The 18,469-nt window shown below is 33.8% G+C and overlaps 1 protein-coding gene across 5 annotated transcripts in view; it reads right to left on the reverse strand.

The window, feature by feature from the left end:
• LOC106672833 (cadherin EGF LAG seven-pass G-type receptor 1-like) overlaps positions 1-18,469 on the reverse strand; it is a 238,468-nt gene that overhangs the window by 135,058 nt on the left and 84,941 nt on the right. For all 5 annotated transcript variants that reach the window (XM_024226475.1, XM_024226474.1, XM_014404570.2 and 2 more), the window contains exon 3: positions 11,685-11,725. The gene's annotated coding sequence lies outside the window, so the exon portion shown is untranslated. The remainder of the gene's footprint in view (positions 1-11,684; positions 11,726-18,469) is intronic.

Consider the following 18,469-nt stretch of genomic DNA (forward strand, 5'->3'; position numbering starts at 1 on the left):
ACTGGAAAATGCATTTATTGACTTTATCAATTCTAAAAATTCTGAATTCTACTCAGACGGAATTAATAAGTTACCAACACGTTGGGAGAAATGTATTGAGAGTATGGGAAATTATTTTGATTAAAGAACATTGCTTTAAAGTAACTAGTTTCTTTTTTTTTGTTTAATACCAAAATCCTGCATTATTTTCCGGACAACCCAATATTTGATGATTGTAAAACTGTCTAATATTCGGAGTGGAAATTCACGCTGCATTAACCTAACAGTGAACTATTTTTAATAAATCGTTTACATTAAATTCATTTATTTGCATTTTATTAAGTAATTCTTGTTATTTCGAAAAAATCCAATTTTTTGGGACATCATTTTTAAAAATAAAACGCGAGTTTTTCAACATTCTGGAGTATTTATTAACATACAAATAAAAATAAACAGAATAAATAACCCTAGATAGGTAGATATTGATTATTTAGACATAAATACTGCTCATAACTTGTAGATGGTATTTTGTGTGCGCAAATATTGACCAACTGAATTTAATGTTTTTGTGTGAGTATTCGGATTGTGGTCAATTATATTACATGTTTTAAAAATGGGCAAGCTTTCTACTTCTTTATTTGGTCTTAATCAGGGCTCTACAGTACAGTAACAACATACACAGTTGATTATTTTTGGACAGATACATTTACCTACTTACATCATATGTGTAGTCTAAATCTAAATAATGATCATGAGGGAAGCCATGTGTAGTTAAACTAAATTATTATATTTTATATTTATAATGTTTATACAGCTTAGTTCAGAAAATAGTTAGTACCAGCCGGATGGTGAAACAATCTTAACAGTCATATTTATGTAATAGACATAATACTCCTAGTTTAAAAGAATATTGGTTTCAAAACCAAATAAAAAGGTAACATGCACATAATAAACAGAACCAGCATGGTATTTATAATAATATAAAACAATAAATAATTCATGCTTTATATATAATAAGAAAACATGTGGAAGGACTTAACACGTAATTCACAGAGGATATATCATAATGTGTGGTGATTAGTGACCGTTAATCGATATTTATTTAGAAATCGTGAGATGCGGTCTGGTGTGATGTAAGTTTCAGAAAAACATTTTCTTTACCATCAGCCTGGTCTCCCGCGCACTCTCTAGATAGAGAAGGNATTGTATAAATTCACTTTTCCACATCCAAAATGTAATTGTTATATTATTCTTATGTATGTCTTATGTTATATTATTATAAAGATTATTCACTTGAAATAAAATAGTTTAATACAGAGGCTTCTCTCATGAACAGTATTTCGATTTATACAAAATTTGATGTAAGTAGGTAAGTGTAATTATGAGTATAAAAATAATAAACTTTTTCTTTTGTTACTGTTCTGTAAGGACCTGACGAGGCCGAATGTAGAGATAGTACGTCGACTAAATTAGTTCATTAAGTTCTAACTGGCGTATGCTTTATAATTACTGTTTTTTTTAATCAACGTTACATGGAAGCAACTCAATATTATAAACATGGGACAGATTTTGGAATATATAAAATGAGCCACCTCAAAATTTTTAAAGACCTGCAGTTGTAGCACAATCTGCTGCCAGTTAATTGCTGTTGTTCTTGAATTTGACTGCAGGATTTTTTAAAAACGAAACTTTAAAACCAATCTTAGATTTATTGAGTTGAGAATTACTTGAGAGTACTGAGTTTGATAGAAGACGAATCGGAGAAGTGTGGGCTAAAGGTTGAGAACACGTGATTTCGATGATGGATTGCTCCCAGCGCACTAATAACGTACACCACCCTGGAAACATTCTCAACAACGAAACGTCAAAGGATCCATTTTAATATTTGGCCCGTTGCTGAGCCGTGTTTTATCACTTTTCAGAGCACAACTCTTTTAAGCAATTACCACGGTAAAATCCTCATTCGATCAAAACGTTGAAGCGCACGAACCATTATTGAAGCCGGCAAACTGACAGCGGGCTGCTGAATTTTGGTTCAGAGGTCAAAGACAATCCCTATTGTCACTTGTCCGCACAAAGACCCGGAGGGAATCGCGTAATTGTGTTACGTGACCCATGTCGCACCTGACGGTTATTGCTTGCTATGAAACTACCTTTCGGGAAGTTGGGAGATAACACTCCCAATGAGGATTAGTTACAACCTTTAATAACACTTCAACTCGAAATCAGAAGGCCTTTGATTTTTATGAGAATCTTGTCCCTCAAACTTATTGGACATTAGTGTCACAGCTTAAAGACAGTATCAATCAACCTCAATCAATATTAATAATCAAGATTAAATAATTATGATAAATCTAAATGCATAGTCGTATGAAGTAAATGTTATTGATCATATTTTTTTAACGAGCCGAGATTTTCTTAGCCTAAAAGCTACGGGAAGGAACATCTTTCGTCCCAGTTAAGGCCGGATTTGGCCTGTGCTCGATGTTAAATTAATTTTAAGAATGCGACGAAACTTAAAAATCACAATTTAGGCCGAAACATTCAGGTAATTGTTAAGCGAACATGAATAATTACCTCGAGAAACACTATTTTGCAAATTAATTAATTTGTTTTGCAAGTACTTAGAAGTTTACTTATTCTAACGTTGCCCCGGGTCCTTGGTACATGCTTCAATATAGAGTCAGAGGGTAAATGTATGAAAGGTGAATATTTTAAGGGTATGGTGTATAGAACATTTCCAAGGAAAATATGTTTATTAAAATTTACACAATTAATGTCAAATCAACCATATATTTCGCGATTTGTTTTCTTGCAGAGTCGAACGAGTGAGTGATATTTTTCGAACAGTCATAATAAATTTTTCCTAAATGGATAGCTTTGAAAACTGTTCTAGTGCTTTATCTGAGTCGCCCCAATGTCCAGGACGTTTGTAATTGAGAGCCAACTTTTAACACAAGTTGCGTCCGGGTTGGTTTTCACACATCTTCAACCACAATAGTTAAACAATTTTATACTTATAACACATTTAAGATATTTGCAATAATAAACATATTATGAAAGAAAAGTCTATACAAATTTCCTGCCGACAAACAACAACATAAAATATATTTATGGAACGAATATTTAAATTCAAATTAATTAACCGAAAATAAATGGCTGATGTAGCCATTAATAATATACTAGTATATATTTTACGTTATCCAGTTTACAAAAGTGTTTAAATATATAAATGTAACAATATATAAAATATAACGATGTATAAAACAAAACTAAAAAAATAAATTAAATTAGTATTAAACAATACTGTCACATACAACAATAAATTTTTATGGTTGATAAACATAATAATTTCAAAATGTATAATAAATTCAAGCAAACTTGTAGAATATAGAAAGAGAAAAATTAAAAATAGGATGATAAGGAAAATTATCAGCAGAAAGCAAAATTCTATAAATGGGAGTATTTTTGCTATAATTAGTAGAATGGTAAGAAGCAGGAAAAAGTCTATTATGCCTGGGCAAGTAACTCGGTACAGAAAAGTTAAATTGACTAAGTAAAATCGGAATGTCAATATAGTTGATTATTTTGAAAAGATCGTAAGATTAAGTCTATGTGAAGTAAATTACAGTAGTGCTCCAATTGTTTCTAGTCTGCAATAGTTATTCCTATTTTATAGGCAAAAATTCCAAGATATTCAAGTTGTACAGATTGAAGTTTATCAATAGATTTAGCGGTGTAGGGAGAGATCTTACTAGCTTGAAACCAGTAGAGTAACGAGTTCAGAAACCCAGAAATTTTAAGCTGGAGAATTTAATATGATCAATGTGGGCTATAAAATTTAATTTGTGGTCAACGATAATACCAATGTCTTTAGTAGTAGTTTTAGAAGGAAGAACAGTATTATTAATATAGCAAGTGAAGATATAATTAGCTTTAATCCGGTAAAAACTAATAGAATAGCGTTTTTCAATATTAAGAAACAGATGGTATTTTAAGACCAGTTATATAGAACATTCAAGTCAGATTACAGGAGCAAGCAATCATTTTGAGAGGTAAGAGGCGTGAAAAATTTTAATTCACCAGTAATGAGAAAAGGATTTGAGTATTTCAGAATGGACATTGATGAAAATATTAAATAAGAGTGGAGAGAGATGAGCACCTTGGTTAACACCCCCAGCTACCTTGTAAACAATTTGTTCACGGTCAGGTAGATAACTGGAAATACAGAACAAAAATCGTTCAGAAATACCAACTGATTTACTTTCTAATAATAACAGCTTGTGTTCCACCCTATGAAATGCTTTAGAAAAATCTGTGTAGATGACATCTATCTGATTACCACTTTCAAGCTGTGTTGATGGTAAAACTGATAAAGGTTAGAAGATTTGTTCAAGTAGAGCGGTGTTTAGTGAAGCCATATTGAGAATTAAGATGTAAAAGTAGATGATATGTTACATGAATATATGTTGTTTATGTGTTTCTTATACTCTGAAACCTGTTAGAACCATATTAATCCGAAACATGGATTTTATTTGTTAATAATTTCTTTGAATATGGCCAAATAATACATTGTTTTGTGGTACCTATATTGTGGTCACAACGTATTGTTAAAAGAGATATTGCATTTTACTGGGCTATTAATGTAAGGTAATCAGTTTTGAACTTCAATTTCCAAGCTATCGAAGATTCATAAAAGTTTCAGTGATTACTGTCGTCTCTGGTCCTTCGATTTTTTCCCCATTGTATGTCCGGTTTTCCAATTTCTTGTGGGCGTAAAATAGAAAAGTTTTCTTTTTCAGTTGACGGGGTCTGTGTATACTTCCCAAGGGTATACCGTTCGGAATGGGTTTCCAGACCGCTTCTGACCCAATACGACGATCACGACTGTCAAACTCGTTCCGAGCAACTCTTGAATAAGTTAAACCGTCTGAGACAACCTAACAGCTGTTACCTTCAATTACATCTTCCTCCTCAAAACTATGCCCAATACATTCTACAAGAGAGCAAAACCCCTCAAACTTCCCTCACCGACCTACTTTTCTCGTCTTTTTTAGACCCCTGGCCGAGGAGTAATGTGATTGTTTTCCTTCGACCTACACCACAGAAGAAACTTCTTTATACCCAGCTTAGCACAATTTATATATTTTTCCTTTATTTTGTATTTCCGTTTTAGAAATTTACCAGTTTAAAGCAGTCCAGTCATAATCCTAAATTATTAATAACTTGCCTATTATATATTTAATGTGTAAAGAATAGAAAAACCTTATGTTTCACTATGGTGTGTCGATTAAACAATTTCAAAAGCACCTTTTATGAAATTACTTGATCTTTTAGATCAGGATGTAATTAAATCGATATAAACCAAAAATTAATAATAAAAAAGAAAGTTTAATGTAAGCATCAGAACAGGAGAAAAGATTCTTCTAAGATGATTATAATTTGTCAATTTGTTTATAATTTGTTTTTGGTTGCTGCTGTCTATGTAATGCATTAAATATAAAGATAACAATTGTATTTTGTCCTATTCGCCGAAATGTTACACACACATGTTAGAATTTTTACTTAATAAAATTAACCAATTTCACCATATTAATCTGTCAATGTTAATGCTTAAAAATCAACAGAGATGTGGCGTCGGTGGCCGCAACGGTTCAGGCGTTGACACGGCGCTCATCACTTTAGGTAAAGGTCCCGGGTTCGAATCCAGCGGCCCTGCATTCAAACCCGACTACTTACAAATGGATTTTTTTCAAAAACACCGTCACGCTTAAGGTTTATATGACCTCTGCTGTTGCGAACCCTCGTTAAAAAAAAAAAAAAATAAAAACAGATAGTTCTGCCTCATATATATCATTTAGTGTGCGGACGTTCATGCATTACTTAATAAACAGTTGTAACATAAAAAATTTAGTAGTTTATATTTTTTGTAAAATTCTAATTTTTCAAGTCAATTGATTTGTCTTCAGGTATCAACTACCTTTTGACCCTTCTTTGAAATACCGTGTAAATTTATTAATTTGTCAGAACAGTAAGGTAGTTGAACTGGTATGTTTGATATCAACATTTTGGGTGTAATCATTCGTTATTTAACACGCTCAACAAACAATCAGAGGAAGTGTCGATCGTAATTCACCCCAATACCTAAACTTTTGAAAAAGTTTTGTTCCAAGCTCTATCCGGTTTCTGTTTTTCTTTTTCTTTTTCTGTTTATCCCTATCGACAGAAGCAGGCCGATATAATTTCTTGTCTAAATGGAAATACTGTAATCTGGCCTATATCTCCTTTGTCGAAGGCCGGAGGTTTTTCCTACCCAGCAGCTCCTTTGAGAACGTCATTTGTTTTACATGTATACAAGCCGTCGATAAGACGAGAAAACATACTACGTAAATGGTCGACGCCGTTGCCTTTTCAGCTGGATTACATTTGAAATTTAAATTCGACATAAATTAGATTGGGAGGGAAGGCCAGAGCCAGAGCTGGCGATGTTATAATTTACATGGATGTCAATCTGTCCTGATGGTACGGGAGGAGATGTATTTGCATTCGGACCCTATTAGAACAAAAACCCTCCTTTCCAAGATTACTCCATACTACTCACGGAAACGAAATAAACCTAGCTCTCACCAAACAAACACGAGGAAATTAAATGTTGTTTGTGTGAACACGTTGTATGCACTGTATTTAGAAACCTTGCATAGAAAAGTGTCTTCGTCTTTTCAAACTTCAGCGATTCGGACCAATTTATTTATATTAAGTAAGACAATAATTAATATAATTAATATGTTTTTCTATAGGAATATGAGTTTATATATGAGTCATTTATTCAGAAAGGGCCAACCAAACACTGCGCAAGAAAATTTTTGACTTCCTACTAGTTGATCATCCATCCATAACCATCCTATGAGTTGATTATAAAAAATTATCTCAATCATTTTCAACTTGTTCTTCGATGGACACATAGTCCTAATTTAAAAAAGTCCTGTATTTAATTAGAAAAAATTCATTCAAATATCAAAATGTGTCTTCTTCTGCCTTGCCCAGACGTGACTTTTCCCTACTTTGTGTCCTCTTTGAGGCCATTCTAACTTGAAAATTAGTGTGATATTCAAAATAAATTTATATATTGAGAAAAGAGGCTTGGCATAACTTTGGGAGGTTTAGATGACCAGGGGAAAGGGATAAGGTGTGCCCAGGGGTCTTTTCCTTGTTCATTTTTGTTTTTCAAATTTTGGCGAACTGATTGGAGGTTCGTTTGGGTCTCAGCATTGCCTTCGGCGAGGATGAATGTTACCGACAACATAGACATAACACGCATACCCCGTCTTTCCCCCGCCCCCAATAACAAGGTGTTATCATTTTTTAAATTTCTTTATGCTTCTAAACCTCGAGTACATCATTCCATTGGTATATTACTTCCGAGAAAAAAATCAACACCAGATCGCACAAAGATGACGAAAAATTAGTTTTTCTCACAAGAACCGTTGTTTTCCCGTCCTTCCATGTTCGTAGGGGAAAGAAAAGGAAAGCACGGACAGCTTTCTCTTGTTTTTTAACTTAATTTTTATTTTTTAATTCAAGTGAATTTAAAGAGTATTTGCTACTTAATACTTAGTATACTTACCCCGTTTCGTCCCAAAGTTGCCTATACGCAACATTATCTTTGGTGTGTGTGGTATTTAGTGAACGTTAATTAATGATTGGGGCAACATGACTCATAGCAATGACACATCTACACAGAAAACCGACAATTGGAGCCCTGAAGATGATCTAAATAAAGATCGAAACGTTATCACGACAAATAAAATGTTTTTCTAAACGTACATCACACCAGACCGCATCTCACGGTCTCTAAATATTCATTATTAATTATTGTCATTTCCCCCTATTGCGTAAGAATAATAATACGTGCGTTTAAGCCAATGTAATTGGCATAAAGGTTCATGGTTCTCTAAATGGGCCGATAAAGTACTGCTTCCCTCTTAGCTTGGTTCCCGTCGTAACTTGCACTCTTGCTGCCGAGAGTCACGTACGTCTTTGTTTCCCGCTTCCGTACATTCTTTTTTTTTGCTACGGTTAGCATTTCTTAAAAACATTTTGTTGTAACCTTTTTGTCGAAATGCAGGCATTACAAGGTCCTAAAGATGATCTCAATAAAGATCGAAACGTTAGCACGATAAAGAAAATGTTTTTATATCCCGTAAACTAACGGTCACTAAACAGCACACATAATTAATGATCATATAAAGGCTTAACATTTTCAGGTCAATCAGTAACGTGATTTCACACTGTTATCTGCAAGTACGAATAAATAAATATGCATAACATTATAAATTGAGAGCAAACAACCATTCGGTTGCAAGTAAATACTCAATAAATAAATTCAGAACAAGGAAAAATAAATAACAGGACATGCACATTACTGCATTGAAATGTTTATGTTGCAGTCCTTGGGAAATTCGTTCAACCAACCATATGTTTCCCTACTGCCCGAAGCTAGTAAGGAACTCAAATTGAAAAAGCTTTATGTTTGGAATTGCCCAGCTGGATCTTATGAACCACTTTCGTTCTGTTTCTTTTTTCGCAGGAGAATAACAAATACCTACGATTCTCCGCTGCTCTACATCTTTCACAATTAGAGGCAGCTCTCAGACTAATTTTATACAAATAGAATCGAACGATGCCAGGGCAGGTCGTTAAGTGTGGGATCGTAGAGAACTTTTCCCTTCCTCCACCTTGAAACCATGGTTTATTTGGAATCTGGGAAAAAGAACTTCTTAATATGCTTCATGTATATCTTGCCATTTTGTGACATTTCCCTTTTTGAAAAAGTTCGAGTCTCCAACATGGCACGATTAGTGATTGCCTCCTTGGCCAAAACAACTATTATTTCATTATGTTTAATGCGTTTCCCTTAACCCAGCATATGAATATTTTTTGTTACTTTTTCTGTAAGTGTAAAAATATTACTAACAACTTTGAATAGAATATCACATCTATTGTTACGGTTAAAATTGCAAAGTTGAATTACAGTGCTGATGCTGTCTGTAAAGATTCCAATTTTTATGGAAGTTAGATTAGAAGCCTACGATAACGCTTTTTAGATAGAAATAAGTTCTGCCGAAAATGAGCTGCATAGAGACATATGCATATAGTCTATATTATTCGGTGATAACTTCTTTGAGTGTCGAACAATGCGCAACCCGTAAAACCTCCGAGTTTAGGTCTAGTCGGTAAAAATTAGACGATAATTTGATTTTTTTTCATAAATATCAGCTTTAAATCGAGCATCCGCTTTTTTTTAGGTGTATATACTGCGTAGGTTCTCATTTCATGGCATCGTATCCCCCTTATTATTATTGCTTAGATAGTTTGATTTTTATTTCATACTTATACATCCCATGTATGTACAAAGAGCAATGCTTGCCATTATGCTCCAGGCCCGATCTCACCTATCTCGCCCAGCATAACACAACTTGTCAACAACAATGCAGATCTAACAATAAACAAAAGATTTAAGGAAAAAAGAGAAAAAAATACAAAATCTAAACAGACTATTTGCAAATTAACACTAAATTGATTAAGTGTAAATTAACATTAAGATTAACTTAATAGTTAACTAACAACTGAATAAATAAATATTAAATAAATAATACGTGTAAATAAGCAATAAATAAATAGATAAAAGATTTTAGCAGCAACCTACAGAATAAAGTAACAATATTTTAAATATATGATACTATAGTATTTTATGAATTAGATAAAAGATAGTGTGATTAGATAAGATACCATACTTAAATCAACGACAAACATTATCTGTATCAACCGTTTGTGTTTATATTTAGGATATTTTAAATCCTTCTCGTGCTTGCTAAACAAATTAGCAATATATTCATACGGACTAGCAGAACACGTGTCATCAAATCTCGCAAGTAAGCTATAATATTGCTTTGTGCTCTAGGCCGAATATTAGAGTTGTAGGTTTTTCAAAGTCTAAAATAAAATCGTTTCTTTAGTAATTATGTAGAATATAAGCTATTATATTGTTTAAATTAATGTGGTGAAAAGTCGTTACCCGATAGCTGCAGGTAATTTTATTTTTTTCGTGGCTAATTTGATCAGTAAATAAATATTTATGTAGTTTATTCCGTTAGGTTATCGCTTATTACTTGAATATAGTTATTTTCCTAAAATAGTTATTTTTAGTTCTAGTTTTTATTTATTAATTTTTTTAACGAGGGTTCACAACAGCAGAGGTCATATAAACCCTCAGGGTGCCGGTGTGTTTGAAAAAACGCACATTTTTAAGTATGTCGGGTTCGAATACAGGGCCGCTGGATTCGAACTCTGGACCTTTACCTTAAAGTGATGAGCGCCGTGTCAATGCCTAAGCCGTTGCGGCCACCGACGCCCCTTATAGCTTTATTGAAATTAGTGTTGTATATTCACAACGTCGATAGTTTCGTACATCTTGTCGATCCGACTCGTACTATCGATGATCGACGTGAAATTAGCGTATATATTTATTTTCCGGATGGGAGTTAGATCAATTTACTTTAATATCAAGTGACTTTTTATGCACTTTTTGTTCTTAAAACGTCTTATTTTTTCCTTCTGCTTTAGGAAGGATACCAGACCCCTTAGCAGTTATACAGGGTCAGAATAGCAATCAATATAAAATTTCTGTAGTTAACCAATACCGCTCAAAATGCTAGTATAATTTAATAAGCTCCGTTTACAAAATTCCATCTTTCGGGGAAGGGTTTAATTGATTTTGGTAACTCCCAAGGAAGCGATCAGATTAACTCCAAAGCCTTTCAATATTGGCGTGCTCGTGAAGCAAGCCTCCGCCTCCGCCCATCGAGGACACCCTCCTCCCTTCAATAAGTCTCTCCCAACAAAATCTCAGAGCAATTAAACGAGCCGGCAGTAAAAGAGAATCTGCCTCCCAACTGTCTACTTCTCTTTCTTCTTTTACACTTTAGTTTAAGAGGCCATTAAATTGACTGCCGCCGGTTTAAACAAATTGCGAGCTCGTTCGACCTAATGTTTCAAAAGGGCCTAGTTATTCATGCTTTTTGTTATTTACAAATGCTCTTCTCGACAAAAAAAAAGTATATTGTGAATTTTAACAAAATGTAGAATCTTTAACAATACGTATCAATCTACATTAATATAAAACGTGAAATACAATTCATCGAGAATTTTTCATGATGAAAAAAATATTATATTAAATACAGTGTTAACAAACTGAGGGGGCGTCAGTGGCTAACGGTTTAGGCGTTGACATGGCGCTCATCACTGAAGGTAAAGGTCCCGGGTTCGAATCCAGCGGCAAAAAAAAAAATGACGATACGTATAGTAATATAATTTGTTTGGTTATTTGTGTGAGGAATGCGTCCTGACTGTAATAGGCTTTAAAAGTCAAGCTTCACGCGATCGTAAAAAAGGTTTCTATTGTTGTTTATTTCCGTAATAATCTTATATGACCTCATTTAGAAAAGAAAATTTATTATGTTTTGTATCAGACCTAATATTGTAAATCGGCCTGGTAGGTATAGTCATAGTTTCTTTCCAGTAGTCACATATCAACTTTATGTCACTCTATATAATAAAGTATTGAAGATTGCCTTCTTTTTTTGTTATTTTATTAATTATTAATGTTTGAGTAAAGAATATTTGAATTGAGTCAAGTGATGACTTACCAGTGGTCCCATTTCTATACTGACGTTAGGTCACCATCCACCTAAACAGAAAATCAATTTTAGTGGCAATTCTTTACAACCGATGACATAGACATTTTTATGATAAAAAAGACAATTATTCAAAGTTACTCCTTCTCATTCATTGGCGGGTAAATTACAATTACAAAATTTTCCCGGCGTCGAATTCGTGCCGAGAATACCCCCAACAACAGAATTCAATCGTATCAGGGGCCTTAGGGGGCGGAAAAGGCAAGGGACGGGCCTTGCCTAACGAACATTAGCATAAAATTATCGCCGGTCGGAATTGGCGAAGATACCCATTCCATGGCACCCTATTCTACACCTTGAATCGTTTATTGCTCGTTCAGCGTTAACAGCCCTGTTTCCGAATAAATTGTGAACCTTCCTTCAACATCCACTTTTTAATAATTGCCCGTTTGCTAATTAAATAAAATGCGAGTAATGGTTTCCAAGGAGAATTCTTAATTTTCTGTTCGAAATGGTTTATCGTACTTTATTTTAACAAGAGAGTTGTAAATAATAGGATGAGGAATCAAAAATAAAACATTTGAATTGGAACCAATTTTTGTCAAGTTTCAAACAAATAGTCAGTCTAGTGAGAGAAAACAATACGATTATTAATTTATTTCAATTAATCAATCTTTATGCAAGGTATTGGTCGAGATAAAAAAAGTCAGTGTCACTAGCGGGACTTTATTTTCGCTTCTACTCATTGCTTGCTTGATTATCTTAATTTTTCTACTAGTTCATGATTAATGTAAAAAATTATTTGTTCTCGTTGAGTTGCAAAAAGTTAAAGGTAAAAGCGGAACCGCACACGACCATAAGTTAGCTATGTCAAAGTCGACCAAAGCTTACCAAACGAGTAAAAACCTCCACCTATGGGTAGCATGTAATTGTAACGACCCTGAGGAAGGAAAAAAGGGCTAGCTGTCGCAAATACAACGATCGAGAAATTCAGTTATGGAAGCAATAGTCGAAGGCCAAAGCCAAGCTGACGAGTCTTCGACAATCGGGAGAATCGATAGGGTCATAACACAAATAGCAGAACCACTTTCAAGCACTTTCCAACAATAGAAGAACTAACATCATCCGTGTGGATAATAGCAGATGTAATATCATCCTATAGAGTGAGACTGACATAGGCCAAAGAAGCTCTGCAAAATAGCCTAGTACTTGATAATTATGATAGGTGTTTGGGTTATAGAAACTAAAGATAATACCAACTTCTTCTTTGAAGTCACGATAGCTCACGTGGTAGAGCAGCGGCGGATTTAGCCGAAGGTTCGAATCCCACTCGTCAGCTTGGCTTTGGCCTTCGACTATTGCTTCCATAACGGAATTTCTTGATCGCTGTCTTTGCAACAGCTGGCCCTTTTTTCCTTCCTCAGGGCCGTTATAATTGGACGTTATCGTTAGGTGGAGGTTTTTTTTTACTCGTTTGGTAAGTTTTGTCGACTTTAACAGAGCAAACTTACGGTCGTGTGCAGTTTCGTTTTCACCTTTAACTTTTTACAACCCACCAACAAATTATTTTTTAATTAATCATGAACTAGTAAAAAAATTAAGATAATTAAGCAAGAAATGAGTAAAACGATAAACCTACTAGTTTGAAGAAATCAAGGTTTATAAACATAAATAATTTACGTAATTGAAATATCACTAGTCTTTGTTAGCGTTTATATCTTTATTTATCTTATATTAAGAAATGTTTTACAAAAAGAAAGTGTTTTTAGATTGTTTTGATTTTCCTTTTCACTGCAAAATCTGTTGACTATCTGCAATCGGTTGGGTGGCCAGCTAACGCATTTCCCGTTTGCATTTTCAGTCGTTTCGGGAATGACGATGGGAATTGAAAACACATCAGTATTGGCAACTGATTGCCTTCCATGATTAACGGGATCATGGAAATGGCCTAGCTGTAATTATCATTTTCCCCGTTTCCGTTGACCTCTCGCCTCGTCATAAGCTATTATTGACCTCCATTATAAATGTTTAATCTTTATTTAATCACCGTTAAATCCTCCTGCATTGCTGCAGCCCTGTTCAAATTTGCATACAGTCAGGAACGGAAATTGCAAAATCCCGTCAAGTCTTTCCACAAACAAAAGGCAAATTCCGAAATAAAGAGAATAAAATGTGTGATTTATCACTGTAATACCTTATAGTCGGAATAAATGTATAATTGAAAATAAAATGAGTTTTTAAAATAACACGTTTTGCATGCATAAATTCAACTCTTTCAGCTATAGACTTTTGAATTCTAATTCTAAACTTATTCAACATTAAGTTTGTCGATGATAATAATAATAATAAAAATCACTTTGAAAATATAAACGTTATTATCTGAAGCTGCATGAAAAAGACAATACGTTATATTGTTTCTTAATTGATTTGAAACCAGCCTACTTGAAACCTACCTTAGAGCATAGATTCCATAGATCTTATGCATGATATCTAAATGTCTTCAGTAAGAGAATTTCGTCAAAATTTATAATATCATAAACACATTGTATTGTTCTGCAGTTTCTGCGTTTCATGGTCTGGGAGGCATCTGGAATTTTTTCTGGGTGTACGACAGAGTTGTGTCTTAAGTTCAGTACTTTTTCTTTATTTTTGATGATGTTATCTCGCTTATAAAGGGTGGTGTTCGTGTGGTAGAACGAGAATAAAAATATCACTCTACGCCGATGACATTATGATTATCTCAGACCTCAGCTTGTTCTGCAGAAAAAAATCAATAGGATTGAAGTTTATTGTGAACAATGAAATCTTTTTCTGACGGCTATCAAACCTTACGGTTTTTTAAGCCCTCCAATGAAATTGATTGATTAACTTAAAAAATCAAAAAATTAAGCGATTTTTTTACAAAAACATTCCTTGCCGTACCATTGAAACAGCAATGTCTCCTCATTTTCATTTACTCTCTCACTTCATATGGTTATCACTTTTTGTGGTCCCTATCTCTTCCAGGTTTCCGTTTCTCCAAAATTACTGCGCTTCGACTACTAGAAAAGAAAACCTTTTAGTTCAAATAATAGAGATCACTGTCCCAAAAATATTCTCGTAATTTTTTATGCAGTTCTGTTTTTTGTTTATAAGTCTTTATCACGAAGAGTTTATACAGCGTGCAACAACTATTGTTCGGTTTTCATTGTATAAGATAATTATGACAGATTAGTAAATTCATCGAACCAGTGGTACAAGAGAACCTGAATCTGGTTGAATTAAGAAGCTTTCTTAAACTTGGGGACAAATTACTCTTACTGAATTACAAGCCAAGGCTATAAAAGAACTCGAATATTGAAATGTGCTCGCTCTGTAATTTAAATGAAAGGGGGGATTCTTATCATTTCTTAGGTGTATGTCCACAACTCAGGGAGGTAAAAGTCTCTTAATTAGGCCAGAAAAACCTTCTGAGGGACAGATGTTCGTCCGTTAATTAAATACGCCCGACATGCCTGTAGAGTGAGATTTGAGTGGTTGTTAGATTGTAAGCTTACTTGCATCGTCTGTTTTTAAAATAAGCCCTGTTTTGTTTATGTTTATAAAATATAAAAAAGTTCAACCGATCTGGGAATATTATTTAATTAAGAACATTTACTTTTTAGTTTTGTTACTTTAATTTTAGTTTTTACTTTTTCTTTAAGTTGCATCAAACTCAGCATACGTCTAAGCCACTTCTTAAAAAAACTTATTATAATAATATAATAAGTAATAATAAGTAAATAAATTATAATAACTGTATGATTTTAATAAAGTTTTATTTTTGTTATAAATGTTATTAAACATGTAAAGAGATGTTTTTTCAAATAATAAGGGCTGACGAGAATGAAGCTGCTGTGTCTTCTGCTCAGAATAAATCGAAGTTCAGCCCATAGGTGAGTTTTGTATTACTTTTTATTTCAAACATAAATGTGAACTCTAATATATAAAAAAGAAATTTAAAAAAGTGTTCTTGACTTATGAACTATTTGACAGTTGTTGTCATGCCACTAACATATGTAGCTCCATTTCCGAAGGAAGAAGTTTTCTTCCGAATCTAACAGCTTAAATCTATTTTTTCAGGTATATAGCGGAAATCAACGATAAGTCGTAACTTAAACCAAACTATTGTTTTGTGATTTAATTTGGTCGTAACGAGTCGCTTGAAACCATAAATGGTTGTTTGGTCTGATGATGGCGAAAAGACGCGCCGTTAATAACTAATTGATAAGAAACGCGGAGCTCAATGTTCATCAGGTTCCATCAGAAAATCTCACGATTCAAGAAATGTTTCATCTATACATTATTACAAAGGGTTTTCAAGTCGAAAACAGACAATTTTAAATGTTCATAAAAATTGAAATAAACTGAGAAAGGGCTTTTTCGACGCTACTAAAGTTAACAAATTACGAAGAAATAAAGAAGTTTTATATTACGACTAAGTTCTAAAACAATAAACATAGAACTGTGCGGGGAAATTGAAGATAAACAGAAGAACGGAAAAATTCGAAGTGTTGGAAAAGCTTAGCAAAAGAAATTGTTTTTTATTCCATTACTCTGTGTCTCCTAACTAACAGATTTCGATATAATAAACAATAAGGACGAGAGGTAGGAGAGACGCTTACAAAAGATCAGTTATCTCTTCTCGACAATCCTTATTCCCCGAGTGTGGTCCACGTTGACGTTTATTCTCTTATTCCATTCAGGAAGGGTGGTAGAAAAATAACAAAGAAAATTTCATCCTATGATATTAGGGATGTGTGAAGGAGGCACCCTTATGAAAACTTAGATTCTCGACTTAATACTTATGCAAATATTAAAATAAGACCTCTGCCGTATAACTTGCAGGGGGATGAGGTGCATAATTTATTTTCCAAACAGGGAAACCCGTTAAGCGCCCTTTTCTCTCGGCTTTCACCACACGAAACCGTGCATTTTTGAAACGTGCATCTTCGTACTTTCATTATTCAAGCTGTAGGTTGGATTTTCTTGGATATTCAAGAGGTTTTCTTATTCTGGCAGACGAGCCGGTGGTCACGAATCGTCCGTCCGAGAACACTCTATTCAAAATAACGTTAAAATTAAAACTTGTTTGGCATAATTTAAAATTTTGTTTAAATCGTACAGCTTTGTAAAATTATCAGATCATTTGGTCTTAAAATGCCAAAATGTATCTGACAAACCAAACCAGACAGTAAGAGTAGAAAGTGCAAAATGAGAAACGACCAAGCTGTAGCCTCGCACAACTAAAATAGAAAAAATGTGTATTTGAAAAAGCATATATGACTTTGTATATATTTTAAACACATTTGAAGCCTTGAATATTTTGTATTTTATACGTTTCAGTATGTATATGATTGATTCAATTATTGAATTAGTTAATTGTTTATGAGTAGACATTGCCAGACTCCATTATACATACACACCTTACAGCTTCACTTCTCATTCATTCTTAAAAACTTACATCTTTCAGATTCCAGGCTTGTAAAAATAGCAGCGTTAGAAATCATACGGTCGAAGACTTTCTGGTATGCACATTGGCTATGTCTATTCGATCCCTAACCTCCCTAACCAGCCCAGCCCTTGTTAACCGTGATAAATGGCCAGAACTCTTTTCAGCTTCGTTGTTAGCAATAACATCATAGAACTGAATGCATGCGCCATGCTCAATCCTCAGATAAGTTCTTGCTGTTTAAAAACTATCTCATTTACGTAGTTTATTTAATTTAAAAGAAAGAAATTTCGGTTTAAATCTAACTGAGTTGCGTTAGCTTCTAAAACTTCGTTGCAAGGTTCTCCATTTGAACTCTGCTCTTTAAGAGGGAGAGATGGAATCTGTTCTCTGTGCAACTCGCGATCAATTGAGACAGTTCTTCACTTCCTAGATGAGTGTTCGATTTTAAGAGAGATTCGTCTATTACACCTCGGTTCATTCACTCTCTCAAGAGCCCAAGTCATTGAGTTGTTGAATGGTTCGGATCCCCGGGCTCTCATAAGGATTGCTCGCCACGCCTGAAAATAATAGATTCCATTTAGTCCAGGAATTTAATTTTAAATTTCCTATACACCTTTCCTTCATTAAATACCACAATTATAAAAAAAGTTAATGATCTGGACGAAACATTCATCACTTTTCTGTGTATTTATTTCTATTATTTTTATGTTCTTCAATTAATGCATGTATATCTAGAGTTTTATGTTTAATTTTTCAATTTACAACATTCTCCAACGACAGACGGAATTAATTCCATGTTGTATATACTTTTATGATGTGCTCAAAATTGTAAAATAAAATATTTCTATCTATCTATGAGTAGACATTCATGAGTTAATCATTGATAACGGAGACTACATTATATTACAATTTAATTTACATTTGAACAATATAGGCTTATTTGAAACTATGTACTTATATCATTATAATTGCTCTTTCTTCCCGAGAACCTGATCCTTAAACGAGGAATCGTACTACCGATTAGGAATGGGTCATACAGTCACCTACTCCTGGGCCAAAGCATTATCTTGCATTTTTTATTGTACAAAATATGGTTTTGAGTTTTGCGGTTATGATTTGATTGGATGTTTATATTTATTAGTGTGCGTCTTGAGGGCTGATGGTGAATAGTGAAATATAGCGTAGCCATCTCTTCTCAAGCTGTCTGTGGGTTTAGGGCAATGGCGGAATATTTATGGATGTACCCCATCGACCCTAATTTAGATTACATTATCGAGATTGTATGTAGGTCGATGGAGGAATATCGAGTATCTCACCAACTTAA

The sequence above is a fragment of the Cimex lectularius genome, unplaced genomic scaffold (genome assembly GCF_000648675.2).
Source record: "Cimex lectularius strain Harlan isolate CLEC.00 unplaced genomic scaffold, Clec_2.1 scaffold143, whole genome shotgun sequence".
NCBI lineage: Eukaryota > Metazoa > Arthropoda > Insecta > Hemiptera > Cimicidae > Cimex > Cimex lectularius.